The 18,090-nt window shown below is 38.8% G+C and overlaps 1 long non-coding RNA gene across 3 annotated transcripts in view; it reads left to right on the top strand.

Annotated features, from left to right (window-relative positions):
- Positions 1 to 255: 255 nt before the first annotated feature.
- Positions 256 to 18,090, top strand: part of LOC138148842 (uncharacterized) — a 156,358-nt gene continuing 138,523 nt past the window's right edge. For all 3 annotated transcript variants that reach the window (XR_011165191.1, XR_011165190.1, XR_011165192.1), the window contains exon 1: positions 256 to 516. This is a non-coding gene — a long non-coding RNA (uncharacterized lncRNA). The remainder of the gene's footprint in view (positions 517 to 18,090) is intronic.

Raw genomic sequence — 18,090 nt, 5'->3', positions numbered from 1 at the left:
CAAGATAACTCACTCAAATATAAAACTTACATAGTAATAATCTGACCCCATGTCAGGAAGAAGAGAAAAAAAAGCTCTGGGATATAGAATTAAGGTCTATCAGCTAAGTCTTTCTTTGCTAAATTAGTATCTCATGAATAATGTTAGTGAGTGTTAATAAAGATCATGATTATTAAGCCCCAACAATTTCTTCCAGAGACATGACTCTGCTTGCCCTTCCACTACATTTTCCTAAATGCTGCAGAGATATCAGCTGCCCCTCCCCACCCCTGCAGCTTTCTTCTTTGCACCAAAACTCTCAGTGGTGTGTGTACAGCAGACCTGAAGCCCTGCAGAATTAGATTGCAGGCTGGGGAAGGGGGGGAGGGGAAGGGCCTGTGGACAGTAACTGGTTCCTGAAGCAGAGGCTTCTGGGAAGCAGACTGACCCACTGCATCCCTGGAAATTGAGAGATCCTGCAGGACAAAGGAGAGTGTGCTGAGTCATGTGAACTGAGCAGTGTAACAGGAAATGTGGGTAAGAGACAGACAATGGAGGGGTCAGGAGCATATGTGTGCCCCAAATTAGCTTAAATTTCACCCGAGTGGCACACAAAAGTGGAGACTTCTCTTCCCTGGAGACCTGTTTCTTTTTCAGTTAGCCAAGAGTGTTAAGAGGGCCCTTTTAACAAATGTTGCTTATTGCCTCTAAATGTATTATTGTAAATGTACCCTGTACTGTACTCTAAATTGTTGGTATATTGTTGGTCTGTATTTTGGAGGTATTGGGTAAATTATAAGGGATGAGAAACAAAGTATTTGAGGTGCCTGAGTGTATCTCAAAATTCATTCACTACCATAGATTGATGATTATGCTATATGGTCCACAGAAGGCTGGAGAGAGCCAGGAACTACATCTGGGTTCTATCACTAACTTGTGTGGCATTAGATGGGCCACATTATCAAGGAATATCAGAGCTGGAAGGAACCTCAGAGTCTGTCCAGTCCCTATGATACGTAAATGAGAATCCCTTCTACAACCAGCCCAAGAAGTGGTCATCCAGCCTTAGCCTGAAAACCAGCTCTCCTGAGGTAGCCCATTCTACTTCTGAAGAGCTATGTGAGAATGCTACACAGGTAGAATGCTGGACCTGGACTCAGTAAGACCTGAGACTGTCACTGGTCTCAGACACTTACTAGTTATATGACCCTGGGCAAGTGACTTGACCTCTGTTCGCCTCAGTTTCCTCATCTGTAAAATGGGGATAATCATAGCACCTCCCTCCCAAGTGATGTTGTGAGGACCAAACGAGATAATAATTGCAAAGCACTTAACACAGTGCCTGGCACATAGTAGGAGCTATATAAAAGCTAGCCATTATTATTATTTCATCATGCCTAAATCTGTTTCATTGTAACTTCTGCATATTAAAATTAAGGTAAGAGAGACCGGTTCTACTCTTGTTATCCCCAAAGGAAACAGAGTAATTTGTTATCACACTAACACTCTTAATGTTCACTCTTCCCCACATCCCCCAAACTGACTAATCGTCCAGGTTTTCCCTGAACTCAAACAATACCCTCAATTGTCCACAGCAAAGGAGAGTCACAGTCAATCAATAAGTATTTATTAAGGGCCTAAGATGTGCCAGGAACTCTGCTAAGTGTAGGGGATCCAACTACAATGAATAAAACAAACTGTACTTGAAAGCAGTAATAGGAGAGTCAGTGAGGATGGAGACAGAGGGTACTAAAGGGTCTAGTGAAGTTTTGTAATTGAAGCTGAAAACTGCACCAAGACTTTTGAGACATCCTGTATAAGTGTTAGCCTAGGCCTCAGTGCTGAGGATGAAGGAATCAGGAAAGCCTTTGTGCTTCAGTCTCTGTCTTCTAGCCCTGTTTTGTCCTTGATTTTTTGATCCACTAAAATATGATATGATACATTACCATATGATATGAAACAATGTGACAATATAAGATACATGACAATTTAATAAATTTAATATGATCACATATTATACTCATAACACACTACACTATAAGAGAACATAACATACTATAACATAACATGACATAATATAACATACTATAGCAAAATATGACATAACATAACAGCATTATATAACATGATACTATAACAATATAATCTACTGTATTACAATAAATATACTCTACTTGTTTTTGTGATAAAGCTTCAAGTTAAGATCTCTCTTCTTTTATTTCTCTTTGTTTATCACATTGGACTAGATAAGGACTGTTAGCCTGGGGAATGCCAACAGGTGGGAACTTCCCAGGGCCATACTTTCTGGGCAGCTGCCCCCTCATTTTCCAATCTCCCCATGAGGCACTGAATGAGTCTACAGCTTTTTTATTCCAGACTCGGGTATCTCTCCCCACCCCCATTCTTCATTGCTCCCAAATAACACCACAAACTCAGATTAGTTTGCTCAAATTTTCTTTTATATGGCAATGGCACATTCCATAGCAAAAAGGAGTGACCAAAAGGGTCAAAAGGGCATGTGTGCCCATTGGGGCAGAATCAGGGCTTTCCTTGGTGATCTGCTCTCAGTGAAGATGAAAAGTAGGAATTCTACAGAAGTGCCGAATTTAGAGCGGTTGCCTTCTCCTTGCTCAAAGGAGTGGGAAGAGGAATTGTCTTTTTGGGGAGCAGGGGTGATCTGACCCAACCTGGTGTACTAATCTTCCTTTTCCAATCCATACTCATTAGGATACTGGGGAAATAAAGTGAAAATTGAAGAGCAAAAGTAGGATAATGTGTTTCTACCACTTGGGGCAGGGGTGAATTGGAACCTCTTCTTCCCCTTAATATAAAGATCTATGGTTAAGGGGGAGGGGGAGTTACACCTGCTATCATCCCTCTCTCTTTAGAGCAAGGATTCTTAATTTTTGTGTGTCGTGGATTCCTTTTGTTGAAGCCTCTGGACTCCATCTCAGAATAATGATTTTAAATGCACAAAATGAAATACATGGGATCACAAAGGAAACCAAAGTTTAGTAAAAAATTAATATATAGGTTTTCTTTTCTTCCCATTCAAGTTCCTGGACCCTAGGTTAAGAACTCCTGCTTGAGACATCTCAAAATAATAATGTTATAGCTGGTTTACACTTAAGAATAGTGTTACTGCACAGCAAAGATTAAATAAAAATCAGATCAGAGTATAAAATAGAGCTGTCAGACTTGATGGTCATGCCTCAGGGAAGTAAGGCTGAGGTCAGCTTGCCCTAACAACCTAAAAATGCAATCATCCTTATGCAATCCCAGCAATGCTGGTTTAGGCCCAAGGGCAGCTCCTGCATCACAGAGGGATTTCCTAAAATAGGCATCTTTGTCATTTTTTCTCTTACTTTGCCCAAATGGGTGGGGCATCTTCTAAGGCAAGGAAAGATGTTCCCACCCTCTCCTTAAGTACTCTATTTGTGGAATTTTTTTTCCTCGAGGAACCCCAGTAATGAACTCCCCTAACCCTAAGGCCTTGGAACTGGTTGGAGAGTCATTTGAATTGCTAGTTTCCTGCATTGTGAAGCCCTATTACCTGTGCTAGAAGATCTTTTTTTTTTTTTTAGCAATTGGGGTTAAGTAACTTGCTCAAGGTTACACGGCCTGGTGTTTCTGGGTGTGGTGCTGAGTGTCCGAGCCCAGGATTCGATCTCCAGGTCGTCCCAACACTGGAGCCGGTACTCTTACTCGCTGAGCCACCTGACCGCCGCCCCTAAGCAATTGGGGTTAAGTAACTTGCTCAAGGTTACATGGCCAGGTGTTTCTGGGTGAGTGCTAAGTGTCTGAGCCCGGGATTCGATCTCCAGGTCTTCTCAACACTGGAGCGGGTGCTCTTACTTGCTGTGCTACCTGGCCGCCCCGCTAGAAGATTTTTAAGAGCTATCCACTCCTCTCAGGTGATTTACTGATCTAATAGACTTTTCTCTTCTTTTTCTCTCAAGCACTGCCACCACCACCACCCCCCACTCCAAATTTACGATTTTTGTGATTTGGGGACTCAGCTATCTCTTTCCTTTTGTGTTTAAAAAGGGACCTAAGGAGGAGCCCTTGGAGAGCTCTACTGGAAAGGCTATTATCTACCTACATCCCTATAGCATCCCTATAGCATCTCTGAGACTTTTCAAACCAAAATATCCCTCTTGAGGTCACCATTCCCCTATGTATATGATATTTCTTCCAGTTAGAATGTAAGCTTCTTGAGGGCAGAGACTGCCTTGGGTTTTCTTTTTGTATCCCCAGCACTTTGCACAGTTCCCGGCACATAGTAAGCCCTTAAAAAATTCTGATTAATTAATGATGAAGTATATCTGCCCCGGATTGTCCCTGAAGAGAACTAAGTCAAAAGTTCTAAAACCTGAAGACTGCTATGGTCATTTTTGTAGGTGTCAGCTTGGGGCATGTTCAGCAAGCTAGCAGAAAACTAGACTTTCCAAAGCTTCTCTTTACTCAGAAATAAAACCTAGGCCTGTCTGGAAAGATAGATCCTGGATCAGGAAAGGTTGCTGCTCTTTACCATTGTGAAAAGATTCACCTCTATGTCCCCCAACTATTTCCCTCTTGCATGGTGTATTTTAAGACAACCACACACCTCACTGGTTTTTACAGTTCTGATTTTGTTGTTCTGCTGGTTTGGCTCAGGTTCATGAGGGACGAGTTGTTCCCATCCCCTCCCTTCCTTTAGGCTACAGAGATTTGGAACCAGGCAAGTTTCATCTGACAGAAAAGAATTTTTATTTGTATTGGTGATTGGTGACAGTTTTTTGTTTGTTTTGTTGTGTAGCCTTTTGGGGTTCACCTATGGTTCTATCCCACCCCCACACTTGTGATTAGAGACGTTCCAAAACAGCAGTAGTGGAAAAGCAACTTATTAATCTCTTCCCTCCATGTAATTTTTTCCGAGAGGATGACACAGTAGGAAAAAAGGCAGATATTGTGTTGTTATCAAGGTCAGGTTTGTACCGTATGTCTCTTTTAGGAGGGACAATGGATGCACCTTAGTGTTTTGGATTTGGTAGGTTTTATTCCCCTGGTCTGGGACAAAGAGTTTGATCACTCCATTGGCAGCTAGCAGAATAGTTCATTCATTCACTCATTCATTCATTCAAAAATGATTTACAAAGTAGTAACTGTGTGTTAGGTGTTAGGAGAATACAAAGACAAAAACAAAACAATCCCTACTCTCAAGGAGTTTACATTCTACTGGGGAAAATTATGTAGCAGAAAGATAATACAAAGTAAAATAAAATTTAAAAAACCAAAGCAATTGTGGGGTATAGCACTAATATCTAGGGGCATGGGTTCAGGAAGGGTTTTGTGTATAAAGATTGATTACATTTGTAATTTTGAAAAAAAATTCTGCACTTAGTAAACATTTTCTCCCAAATCAGAATTTCCACTTACCAAATAGAAGAGATAAAGAAGGTTATATATGAAACCATGAATCTTATTACATATACTTTTAAAAGTATATAAGAAATTCAACATATTACTTAATAGTAATTTTGTTACATATACTTTTTAAAAGTATGTAATAAATCTAACATATTACTTAAAATAATCTTATTACATATATTTTTAAAAGCATATAATAAATTCAACATATTACTTTCAAAATTATCCTGCTTTTTTGGGTTTCCCTCTGAATTTCCTTCTGTTGTCTTTGTATTTCACTTTAAACAAAGTTAGGAATTCTAAGAAGTAGGAGTGAGGAATGAATGAATGTATTTCAGGTGTGAGGGACAATCTGTTCAAAGACACAGAGAGAAGAGAAGTATCACATACCTGTAATCCAGTAAGTAGGGAAAAAAATGTGAAAGTAGGCTAGAAAGATCAGTCAGAGCCAGGTTGAAATTTTAAACGGAGGAGTTTATATTTTATCCAAGAGGTAACAGGGAGCCACTGAAGCTTCTTGAGCAGGGTATTAGGATGCTCAGATCCATCCTTTAGGAATATAATTTTGACAGTTATATAGAAGAGGGTTCAGAGAGGGGAGATCTTGGAGATAGAGAGGGAGACCAATTTGGAGGCTGTTGAAATAATCCAAGCTAGAGGTGACAAAAGCCTAAACTAAGATGCTGGTCATATGAATGGAGACAAGGGGGTGAATTCAAGGAAACATGATAGTAGACTCAGTAAGAGTTGGAAACAGATTTTTTTATGAGAGGGAATAAGGTAGAAGGGAGTCTAGGATAACATGAAGATTGTGAACTCAGGTGACTGGAAAGAAGTCCTTGGTACCCTCAACAGAAATAGGGAAATGAGGGAGAAGGCTGGTTTGGGGGAAAGATACCGAGTTCTGTTTTGGACATGTTGAACTTGAGATGCCTATGGCAAACCCCTGTTAATGAAGACATTAGGCAATTTGGAGCTAGAGAACAAGACAGGGATAGGGGTTGGATTTATTGAATGATGAGTCATTTACTTAGGGTTGCTAATTGAGCCTATGGGTGTTGATGAGTTCACCAAAATAAAGGCTATAGAAAGAGAAGATAAAAGGACTCAAGACACTCACAGCTGGGGGTGAGATATGGATGACAAACCAACAGAGAAGGTTGCAGAGAGGTAGCATGGCAGAGTAATAAAGGAAATTCACTGGATGTGGAATCACAGAACCTTGGTCCAAATGCTAGCCCTGCTGCTTTTGTATTGCCTTAGACAAGTCACAATCTGGCTGGGTTTTGTCTTTGTAAACTAAAAGGCTTGGATTAAATGACCTCTAAGGTTCTTTCCAGCTTTAAATCTAAACTCCTTCCAGAAATAGAATGATCATGCATGTAGAAAGAGACCAAGAGAGTAATATCCTGAAAACCCAAGGAGAGACTAAGTAGCACGGTCTGTCCATAATGCCACCAAAATGCCCCAGAAGCTTAGGACAGGCGGCATAGGAGCCCATTAACCCCAAACCTTACCTTTATTCCCTACACTGTAGGTGGTAGGACAATGTCTGAGTAATTGCAGTTTCCCACCAGGGAGTAGCTAAGACTTTATGGGAAGAATCTTAGAACAGACATTGAGGTACTTTGGGCTTGATTTGGTTCTACCTGAAGAGAAATCCAATAAGTGTTATGATGATGAGAGCTGTGTTTTCACACTATGTTCCTTTTGCCCAGAATTTTCTCTCCCTGACAAAGAGCTTCACAGACAATTTCCTTGCCCAACAATGCTCCAGGCACTGCTACTGTGGATAGCATTATATTCAACTGGGCACCCTGGCAGACAGCTGCAGTTGTTGGTACTGAGTCCCTTGTAGGCAGAACTGCTTGGAGGATGGTGATACCTATTATCAAAGCCTAGTGTGGTAGTAGTGCCTGCTTATTCACCCAACAACTGGCACAGTAAAGAGCCCTGGATGAGTCCCACCTATTGCTGGTGATGTCTCTGGATAAACTGACCATCTCAGCTCAGAGACGATTCAATGTATTGGTGCTGAGACTAGCCTAGGCTTGGCTTGCAATGATTGTGTGGCAGAGGTAAGAACCTGAAGGACACATAGACCCTGTAGCCATGGGGACATTTTTCCCACTAGTCAGTGTGTTTGTTATGCCCTTTCCAGTGTCAAGGTCTTTTGGTCACTCAGTGCCTCAGGGGATTTGGGAATGTACCGGTAGATGTTTAACTAATGGCTGGGGTGGAGGAGGGAAATGTACCTATGACACACTTTTAAATTTAATTTGAATATTTGACATTTTTCCCATCACTTTCTTAAGTCTGGACAATCAACAAAAACAATAAATTAATTCTGATTTGTAGCATTTGCTTATTTCTGAAGTATAGATGTTTACACAGAAAATTTAACAATCAGCAGTTTGAGCTGGGGTTATATTTCTATGTCTTTAGAAAGATAGAGCCCCCAAAGAAAATTTAGAAGACACTCTCCCCAATTCTTTTGCAGAGGTATGTATAGGGAGAGGTGTCAGTCCACAGATGTGGAGCATTACATTTGTCAGACTTTTTCAATGTACTGACCAGTTTTGTTGAAATTTTTCTCATCTTTTTAAAAATAAATTCTTTGTTATAAGATGTGGTTCTCTGGGTGGGGGGCAGGTGAAGGAGAAGGAGAGGCATAGAGGAAAATCTAGATTATGTAAAAAAGATAATAAAATTATTAAAAATAAAAGTAACTATAATTAAAATACATTTATATTTAAAAAAAATTTAAGAACAGGGTCCCTTGTAGGAGAACTTTTGACCTACAGGTATTATTAGATTAAGAATTTTATATTAGTGAAGCTTGCAGCAGGTCAGTAGTCAGTGGTGAGACTTGATTCACACCTTATCTGAACTGAGCTAAGAATTCATTTAATTGAGAATAAATTGGTTAGAACTTGAGATCCAATTGGCTATGACACTGCTCCTATAGAATTGTATTTTTCTTTCAGCTAGAGAAGAGAAAGTCTAGGCAGTTAGTAATTTAGCTGATGTTCTAGGATTTAGAAATTCATCCTTCTCATGGTATGGTTGGGCAGGTGGGAAAGAGAAATACCTACGGAGAGTAACAAAGACAAAGATGATAGACTCCAAAGAGCATTTTTAGCTCTTGGTTTTGTTCCTATGAAAGTGGGAAGTTACTCCAAGCAGAGCTATAACAAGGAATTTTTGTTCCTAGGGTTCCTAAGGAGCATGGAGGAGGTGAGAGCAGGGGAGGCAGTCTGCTCCTATGTGCTTGGTTTCTAGTTGCTGAAGGATTGGCTATCAGGGAGATTTGGGGGCAGGGTAAGCCAGAGGTCACCGGTATGGCAAAAATGGGCAAAAGAAACAGGATTTAGGATAAGAACAAGAAAGATGAGACCATTGCTTTTCAGGAGTGGTGCTACGCTAGGAAGAGTTCCCCTTGAGTGTGGCAACTGAGGAATGAGTGGGAATCAGCCCAAGACTGCCTTGTCAACACTCTCTAAATTTTGGTGTCCTGAGACAAAACCCTACTTACCCAACGCCAGTTATAGCTCTATCTCCAAGTCTCCAAAGCCCAGGAAAGTATTTTAAGTACTATAATATTGTTTCAGAGTCAGTATCCTAGAGTCATTGAAACACCAGTTATTGATTATTATTATTATTAATAGGCAGATCACTATTCTGGGCATGGTGGGGTTCAGGAGCAAGCATACAAAAGAAATAGCAGATATACTCTGAAAAAACTTCAAATCTGTCTGGCAGGCAAAATTATACTCCCATCATAAGGATTTGGGAATAGGAACAAAGCATTTGATGAGATTTAGCTTGAAGAGTATTTGATCAGGCTAACAACTACCCCCTCCCTAGTTCTATGCCTGTCTTCACTATTCTTGGGCTGGAAATCTTTATTTTGCTCATTACCTTTTCATTAAATCATTTATTCAGTGGCAACAAACATTTATTTACACCATCTCTCTATGAGATACTATACTAGGCCCTGTGGGGTGGGGTCTGTACAAAAATATTAAGATATGATGCTTGTCTTTGAGAGACTTAGAGGATTTGCTGCATACCTCCATCTCCACATCTCCCCCCCCCCCACCAAAAAAAAACCAAACCAACAATCCCACAACAAATCCTAATCCAAGAATGGAAAAAGAGAAGCCAATAGTGACAATTATAAAAATAATAATAAAAAAAATTTGTCCAACCAATGCAGGGACCCATTTGAAAACAAATATGTGCTCAGGACATAATCTTTGTAAAGCTGCAGATTAAGTCTAAAGCAAACATTTACAATGAGAATTGTCATGAGGAATGTGCAGGAAAGAGGAGCCATACTGTGTAACCGGGTTTTAGAAATATTGTTTGCAGCCAGGTTAACTTGGAAAAACTAGAAAAAAATCAAGCTAGTTCTATAAGAAATCATGTATGTATGGATCAAGAAATTATTTCAATGGCAAATTGAAAATAAGTCTCTTCAGCATAAAGATTATACTTCCTTTAGTATCTGATGCTCATTGTCATTTGTTATAGTTGTGGGCTTTTTGATTATGAAGAGAGTTGGGGAATTTTCACAACCTAATAGTTTTGAGGGTTTTGTTTGTTTTTAAAATATGAGTTATTTGACCTTTAGGAAAAAAGCACTTTGTTTTCTTCTCTCTGAATTTTCTAAAGGTAGCGGGGATCCTTGTGCCATTTGTTAAATGGATTTTGGCCCCTATATTAGTTCCTATTGCTGGCTCTGCACAACATTAAAATCAAGAGTCTCTCTAAATAAACCTTAAATATTAATATGAGTTCTTTAAAGTTGTATATATTTGTATGCCATTACACCAGGTACATATAGGAAAATAATAAGGTAATAAAACAAATAAAACTGTAACAGGGACCAGTAAAATAAACATTTATTAAATTACTTTTACATGCCTACTTTGTAAAAGGCATAATGTAAAACTTTCAAGTTTCAAAAAAAACATGCTCTTAAATTTGGCAGATCAGGGCTCTATCAAGACAGATTGAAGAGGCAATTTCACACATTCAGGTTTTCCGTAATGATCTGTCCTCTACTCTTGATAATCTCTGTATGACAGAGATTGTGGATCTCTATGTAACTGTACTTTGAGAACCAATTGGCATTTTGAAATTTATCGTTCAAAAGGATTAACCTTCTCTTTTGGTCCTGAAACTTCTTTGGGATTACGGAGATCTCTAAATTGGAAAGTAGAGTTGGTTGATTGATGCCGTGGAGTTCTTAGACACTTATAACCTTGAAGAGACAGACAGGGAGGCAGAAGGAGGACCTCAAGAACTGGGCTGGAAGAAATCAGAAGGGGGGACAACAGACAAAAGGAGAAAGAAAAAGTAAGAGTTGAGGATTGGCAAAGAAGGAGAGACTGAGGCCATCACCCCTTAACAAACATCTCAAGGCAGAAGACTCAGACTGAAGCTCTTGATTATATCTACCCCTTCAAAGACTAAGGATAAATTTATCCTTCTAGTGTCTATTAAAAGACACCGTGAACATATTCTATTTTTTCCTTTACTCTAACATTTCTGATAGTCTCTATTTTTTTTTTCTTCAACCATAAAGATTAGCTAGGGATTAACTAGAGATAAACAAATTCTAATTAGGGTAGAGAATCAAATCTCTGTCCAAATATTAGCAATTTTTCTAACTGGGGGATCTGAGCTATTGCAATTGTACTTTTAACTTTTCTTTTAATACAAAGCCCATAAAACAAGCAGAGAATAGGACTATATTCTCTTAAGGAGTCATTATATTGCCCCTAGGTTAAAAACAAATTAGCTAATTATTGTCATAGGGTGTGGCTGATTTAATGCCCAGAAAGAAAGGGGGTAGGGAGGAAAGGGCAATGATGAGTGTTGACCATATTGACCAGCCAACTGTACCCTCTGTAGTGACACCCACCACCATCAGCATTATTTGTTCAGTGGAATAGATAGAGAATTGAAAACCAGTGTTGGCAGTGTTTTAGGGTTACCGCCTGGCTACTTGTTTCAACCTCATTCCCACAACTCATCATTTCTGAAAGGACAGATTTGCATGATAAGAGGGATTAGGAGAGAAAATAGAGAGGGATAATCTACCAAATAGGGAACGTGGCCTAGGTAGACTAATGCAAAGGTGTGGAGATTCAGCTTGCTCACAGTTAAGATAGCTTATTTTCTTCAATAACCCATTGCTTAATTCACTCATGTGTACTTCATCACTTGGTCTGGATTAATAGGAAAGGTGTGGTGACTTCAAAAGAAGCCAGGATTAGAGGGGCAAATACAGATGCCTTGCGTGCCAAATGAAGCACAGAACAGGGATGGAGATTGCTAAAACATATACTTGTATAAAAAGGATACTGCGTGAATTCTTCTCTATGTGCTTTTCCTTCCATCTTTAGAGAACGAGTTGGGAACATGAGAAGAGCTTAAAACAGGATGGATTGTGTCAGAGCACATGTTATGGGAAATTGTCTTGGGAGCTGTTAACTGGTAGTTTGCCAAGAAGCAGAGATCTTAATGCTAGGGCCTGTATTTATTACGCACAGGCAGTGCCTTACACATAGGTGACAAAGGAAGAAATATTTTACAATTGAATAGACATTTTTTTTCTCAATAAATTAAAAAACACTGATTGAAAGTAATTGGGATCTGAAAAGGGCAGAGCCTAGAACTCAAAGCTAGGGAATCTATAGCTCTATGGTTTTATTCTGGAGCAGGTCTCTGACTCATTGGGGAAATCAGCTGATCTCTGTACCTCAGTTTCTCCATCAACAAAAACAGGATGATGCTTGCCTATTGTGTTTTGCAGGGGTGTGAGAAACTTACTCATGGCATAAAAGCTTTTAGATACTGCTTGATTCACTGTGATACAACAAGACCTGTGGGACCTTTTCCATGGAGTGGTTTAGGAAAGGTTGAGAATCCTTCCTGTAGGAAGGGACTTGCATTATTTGTACCAAGTACCCCCTCTTTAAAAACCTCCCCACTTGCCTTTACTCTTCCTATATTTTATTTGGCTTCATCTAATTATAGAACATCAAGGACACTTCCTTCTAAGCAGATTTCCAAGCCTGAATCAGTTGTACTGGACACATCCCTTCATTTTTTCAGAAGACATATTTCTTGTAATGGACTAATAATGATAATGACATTTAGCAGACATTTACATAGTGCTTTACAATTTGCAAAGTGATTTACATGCTTGATCCCATTTGAGCCTCACAACCATCTTGTCAGGTAGATTTTATAGGTAATATCACTCCCATTTTACAAATGATGAAACACTCACAGAGATACAGTAGCATCCCAAGTAGGATAATATTCTAGGGCTTTCTGACTCCTTTACTACCACCTTTATCTACCAGCCACAATTTCCCTCTCAACTTGAGAGTATTTAGAAATAAGTAACTGCCATCAGCATTACGTATTGGCTTAATTCAGGGTTATGTTTGCCTTAGACACTAGCTGTGTGACTCTGAGCAAGTCACTTAACCTCTGTTTGCCTCATTTTCCTCAACTGTAAAATAGGGATAATAATTGCGCCTACTTCCCAGGGTTGTTGTCAGGATCAAATGAGATATTATTTGTGAAGTGGTGCCTGGCACATAGTGGGTGCTTAATAAATGCTTCCTTCCTTCTCCAAAGTACCGATTCTGTTGCTCTAACCTTAATTTCTAGTTCTGAGGCAGTGACATTTGTGAAGGGCTCTGTGAGTTAAGCCAATGTCCCTTCTGCTTCCGTTCTCTACAATGGCAAACAGCTTATTCCAGAGCTGTCAACTTTATCCTCATTTGTTTGGTTTATTGCAGGAATCCATACCCATTTTGAAGCACTTCTTTACATCTTTTGGGCAATGGGTGTGTTAGTTAATCAGTTGAAACATGTCTTAATTATGCACTGGAACTGGCTTTATGAGAGTTATTACCTCCTTAATGATGGTAGATTCCAGTTTCCACGGTTTTAATTTACATCTGTGTGCTGGCATTCCCATTTAGCTACCAGTCAGATATCTTGCCATTTTGAAATTCAAAATACCTGACCCATACAAAATGCCCAGAAGGATAATTGTATCCACAAATGTTAAATATTCTTTAAATGTCACCTGTTAAGCAATCAGTATTGATTTTGGTAGATTTGTCTGACTGTGAACCCATTGAAGGTTATTCCCTTTGACACCCCAGGAGTGGATGTCTATCTAAGTGATTTATTGCTAGAAACAAACCTTAGTGCTCTTCATCAGCCCACACAAATATATTTTTGTGTACAACACCCAGAATGCTTCTGAAATCTCTGTATTCTGCAATTACCATCGATATTAAATATAGGAGAACTTCTTATTTCTTTGTGCCACGTAGTGTTTCTATTTCTACTGTATGATAGCTATCACCTCCGTAGAGAAGGACAGCATAATAAAACAGATTGTTAAGCCTTTTTTTTTTTTTTTTGCCTTTTTGGAGAGCAATTGGGGTTAAGTAACTTGCCCAAAGTTACATGGCTAGTCTTTTTGTGTGGGTGTTAAGTGTCTGAGGCTGGAACCAAACTTGGGTCCTCCTGACTCTGGGGCGGCACTTTACTCACTGCACCACCTAGCCGCCCCCCCCCCTTTTTTTTTCTTACATGTAGTAATATGTGAGGACTAAAACCCAGTTTTCCTGATACATGATGTGTCTTCATTAGGTAAAGAGGTGTTTATATAAAATAATTTTTTGTATTAATTAAGTTTATTCCTTTAAGAACCAAACATTTAAAACATTAATTTCTGGCAGACATTTTTCTAAAGACTTCTGGCTGTCTGAATAGAGGCAGACTGCCCAGCTCCTATGTACCTAATCCAGTAAAAAATCTGAAATTCACATCAGACCCAACAATTTTCAAGAAATGCAATGCAAAACTATAGTAAGTGACCTATTCTAACTTAGAACTACAGAATAAGTCAGTCAAATGCCATGGGTAATAAAAAAAGGGGGCCATGAGAATATCTAAAACTAGCATAGGCAAAACTAGTTCCAGCCTTACCAGAGATGGTCCAGAGATAGACATAGCCTGCAGAGCTCTGTGTCCAGAGGTAGCTAAAGTGGAGAGCCCTCTTGAGAAAGTCACAGGACAGTCAGAAACCCATAGCAGGGGCCTTAAAATCACCAGGACTATTTGTTTTCGGTAGGCTAGAACTCAGACTGGGATAGCCCAGGTGCCCAGGGGCTTTCAGGAGCATTCTTTCTTGAGATACCATAGAGGGCCATGAAGATCCAAGGCTCTAAATATCAAAGATCCAGGATGCCTAACCCCTGGAGGTAGAGGTCAGTGCAGAAAGCCAGGTGAATGAGGACAAGACCAAGCAGGGCTGACCATCGTGCCCAAAAGTACAGCACCTTGCTACAAAGCTAAAGTGAGACAATGAGTAAACCAAAAAAGACACTGATCATATAAGAAATATTGCATAAATATACATATATTTATATAAAACTACATATTTATAATATTGTAGATCTAGAAATGTCAAAAAAATCCAGCCTAGAAAGAGAAAGTAATTTTGTAACAATCACAAGTGTAAATTCAAAGGAAAAAATGGATTTTCTACAAGGACTATATGAATACCAAGATGAACTGAAGCAGGAGATTTAAAAATGAGATAAACATTCTGTAGGAGAGAATTAGAAGAAAATAAACAGCTTAGAAGAGAAAGTGTTAAAATTTACCCAATGAACAGGCTTCTTGAAAATTAGAAAAGACCATACAGAAATCAGTGACTTCATGAGATTGCAAGAAGCATTAGTAAAGAATTAAAAGATTGAAAAATGGAAGAAAATATAAGATATAAATATACATGTGTATATGCATATGTGTGTATGTATAACATTATAATATAAAAAAAACTGACCTGGAAAACATTTTGAAGAGAGAGAATTTAAGAATTCCTGAAAGTCATGATATTAGTAAAACCTTGGACATTCTATTTCAAGAAATCATAAATGAAACTGCTAAGATCTATTAGAACTGAAAGGAAAAGTGAAGATCTTCGGAAGTGATCATTTCCTGAAATAAACCCCAAAAGGAAAAATCCCAGGATTGTCATATACAAAATCTAGATTTCCTACATCAAGGAAAATAATATTGTAAGCATCTTAATATTGTAAGAAGGATTTCAAGTACTTCGGAACTAAGGCCAGGATCATACAAGGCCTGGAGTCTCCCAGTATAAACAGAGAAGATACTGAAATGTAATATTCCCAAAGGCAAAAGATATAGGTTTTCTATATCTAGAAAATACATAAGTAAGGATGGGGCCAACCTACCTCACAGCATTTTAGATCTAATACTTTAACTAGTTAAGAATACATCTCAATTTATCAATAAATCAAAGGGCCTTAGTGCAAAAAAGATTTTTGAACTAGGATGACTAGAATGTCATTATACAAGAATTGTGTGTGGATAGGCCAAGGAAACTTGACTATAGCCCAGAGAGTTTCTAGAGGGAAAGTTATCAATAGAATTGAGGAGCAGAATTCCAGGAATTGGAGTGAGTACAGAGCTCTAGCTCAAGGGCATCAAGCTGCATCCTAAGGGCCAAATCAGGTCCACCACTGTTTTTGTAGGACCATTGCAGCTGGGTTAAGAATGATTTTTACATGTTCAAATACAATAAAGCTTTGTTTAAAAGAGGTGAAAACTATTCTTAGCTCATGGGCTATACACAAACAGGCAGTGGGCTGGATTTGACCTGCAAGCTGTATTTTATCTCCCCCAGTAGCTGAACTCTCTGGGAAGGCAGCAGGGACAGAGAGGCCTCAGCTTTGGCTTTGCCCAGGAGTCCTTCTCAGAGGATTCAGCTAGCTTTATAATTATAATAAAAAATTACTTGCCTTTGCCCTGAAAAGTTTCCTGTAATCCTATAGGAAGGAAAAATAGATCCTTAATAGAATAAAGGACTTTCAAACAATTTTGATGAAAAGATTAGAACTGAGAAGAAACTTTGAAATATAAATGCAAGAGTTAAGAGAAACCTAGAAAGATAAATTTATGTGAGCAATTGGAAGAGTCTGTATGATGAAGTATTTCTAACATTTTAGTAGAGTGGAGAAGAAACAAGTGTCCCTTCAAAACCTTAATATCTTCAAAGGTTGGCAGATGAATACAAAAAAAAGGAAAAAAAAAAGCAAACTCAGACCTAGAGGTGGGTTGGTTCTGGGGTCTTTAAGAGGGAAAAGAGAAGTGACGGTAAAAGGAAGAATGCACATTAGTGTAGAAAGGAGTGGAATTTGCTATTTCTCATAATTGAGGTGCCCTAAGAATATAACAAACATGGAAAAAGGGGTTGGTGGAGTGGGTATCAAATGAGCTTCATTCTTATCTGAAACAGACAAAGGAGAGTTGAGTACATATATACATACATGCATTATACACACACAAATAGTTTGGTGTAGAAATTCATCAAACTGAACAATGAACCAAATGGAGTATTAGGGTAGAGTGTTAAGGAGGATAATACCTGAGAGGGAAGAGTCAGAAGCAAAACAAAGTTCCTGACCCTGAAGCAGGGTTTAAATGGGGAAAAAAATAAATAGCTGAAAAGAATTAGAATCTAAGGGTATGGCCATCAGTTGGGGCATGGTTGAACAAATTATGTCAGTGTAATGGAATATTATAGCATTGTAAGAAAAGACAAGATAGAACTTCAGAGAATCCTGGATAGTATGAATAGAAGTAAAATGAAGTGAGCAGAAACAGGATTAGGACAGCAGCATTGTAAAGAAAAACTACTTAAAAATTCTGATCAATAATGCGATGTCCAGCCATATCTCCGGAAGACCTCTGATTAAGCACGTTACCCAACACTTAGTCAGCATAGTGGTGGATTTACAGTGCAGAAAGAAAATGCATTTTTGGCTATGAGCATATTGTGGAGTCATTTTGTTTGGCTGAGAATATTTGTCACGTTTTTCCCCCCTCTCCAGTCTTTTAATTGGGAGGGATAGGACAGATTAGCAACAGCGATACCAACCCCCCCAAAAAAACCCCAAACCCCATTTAAAAAAATGCACAAAATAGAACAGAAGGAATTCTAGGACCAGGGACAAATTGGTAAGATAGTTTTTAAAAATGCGTGGAATCAATATATACTTTTTAAAAGAAGCAAGTGGAATGAAATGGGATTTGTGGTTTCATATATATCTTTTTATGTTCTGCTGTATATATGGAAATTATCTTTTTTTAATGCTTAAATTCAGAATAAAAAAAAACTTTCTAAAACATCTGGCACAATTCAGAGGTCATCATTATTGTTCAGTCATTCAGTCATGTCCGACTCTTTGTGACCTCATGATCGCATAGGATAGTCCTCCACTTTCTCCCAAACTTTCAAGCTTACTGTCCGTGGGGTCTTTTTGGCAAAGATACTAAAGTAGTTTTCCATTTTCTTCTCCATTTGGTCACTTTTGTCAGAACATTCCACTATGACCTGTCTGTCTTCGGTGATGCTGTATGGCATAGTTTTGTTTAGTTATACAACCTCTCTGCCACAACAAGCCAGTAATCCTGGAGGAAAAGAGGTGGTTAAGGGTAGTTTTTTGTTTTGGGTTCAAATTTCTGATTTTATCCGTGCAGTGGACTCCCAACATGGAAACGTAAAGAGTTGTCTGGAGGAATGAGAGGCTGTGATTTTCTCATGTTTATACAGTTAGAATTTGT

Source organism: Petaurus breviceps, unplaced genomic scaffold (assembly GCF_028583685.1).
Source record: "Petaurus breviceps papuanus isolate PSGF00001 unplaced genomic scaffold, PetGlider_PUasm1.0 90842, whole genome shotgun sequence".
Lineage (NCBI taxonomy): Eukaryota > Metazoa > Chordata > Mammalia > Diprotodontia > Petauridae > Petaurus > Petaurus breviceps.
This window is presented reverse-complemented; position numbering and strand designations above follow the sequence as displayed.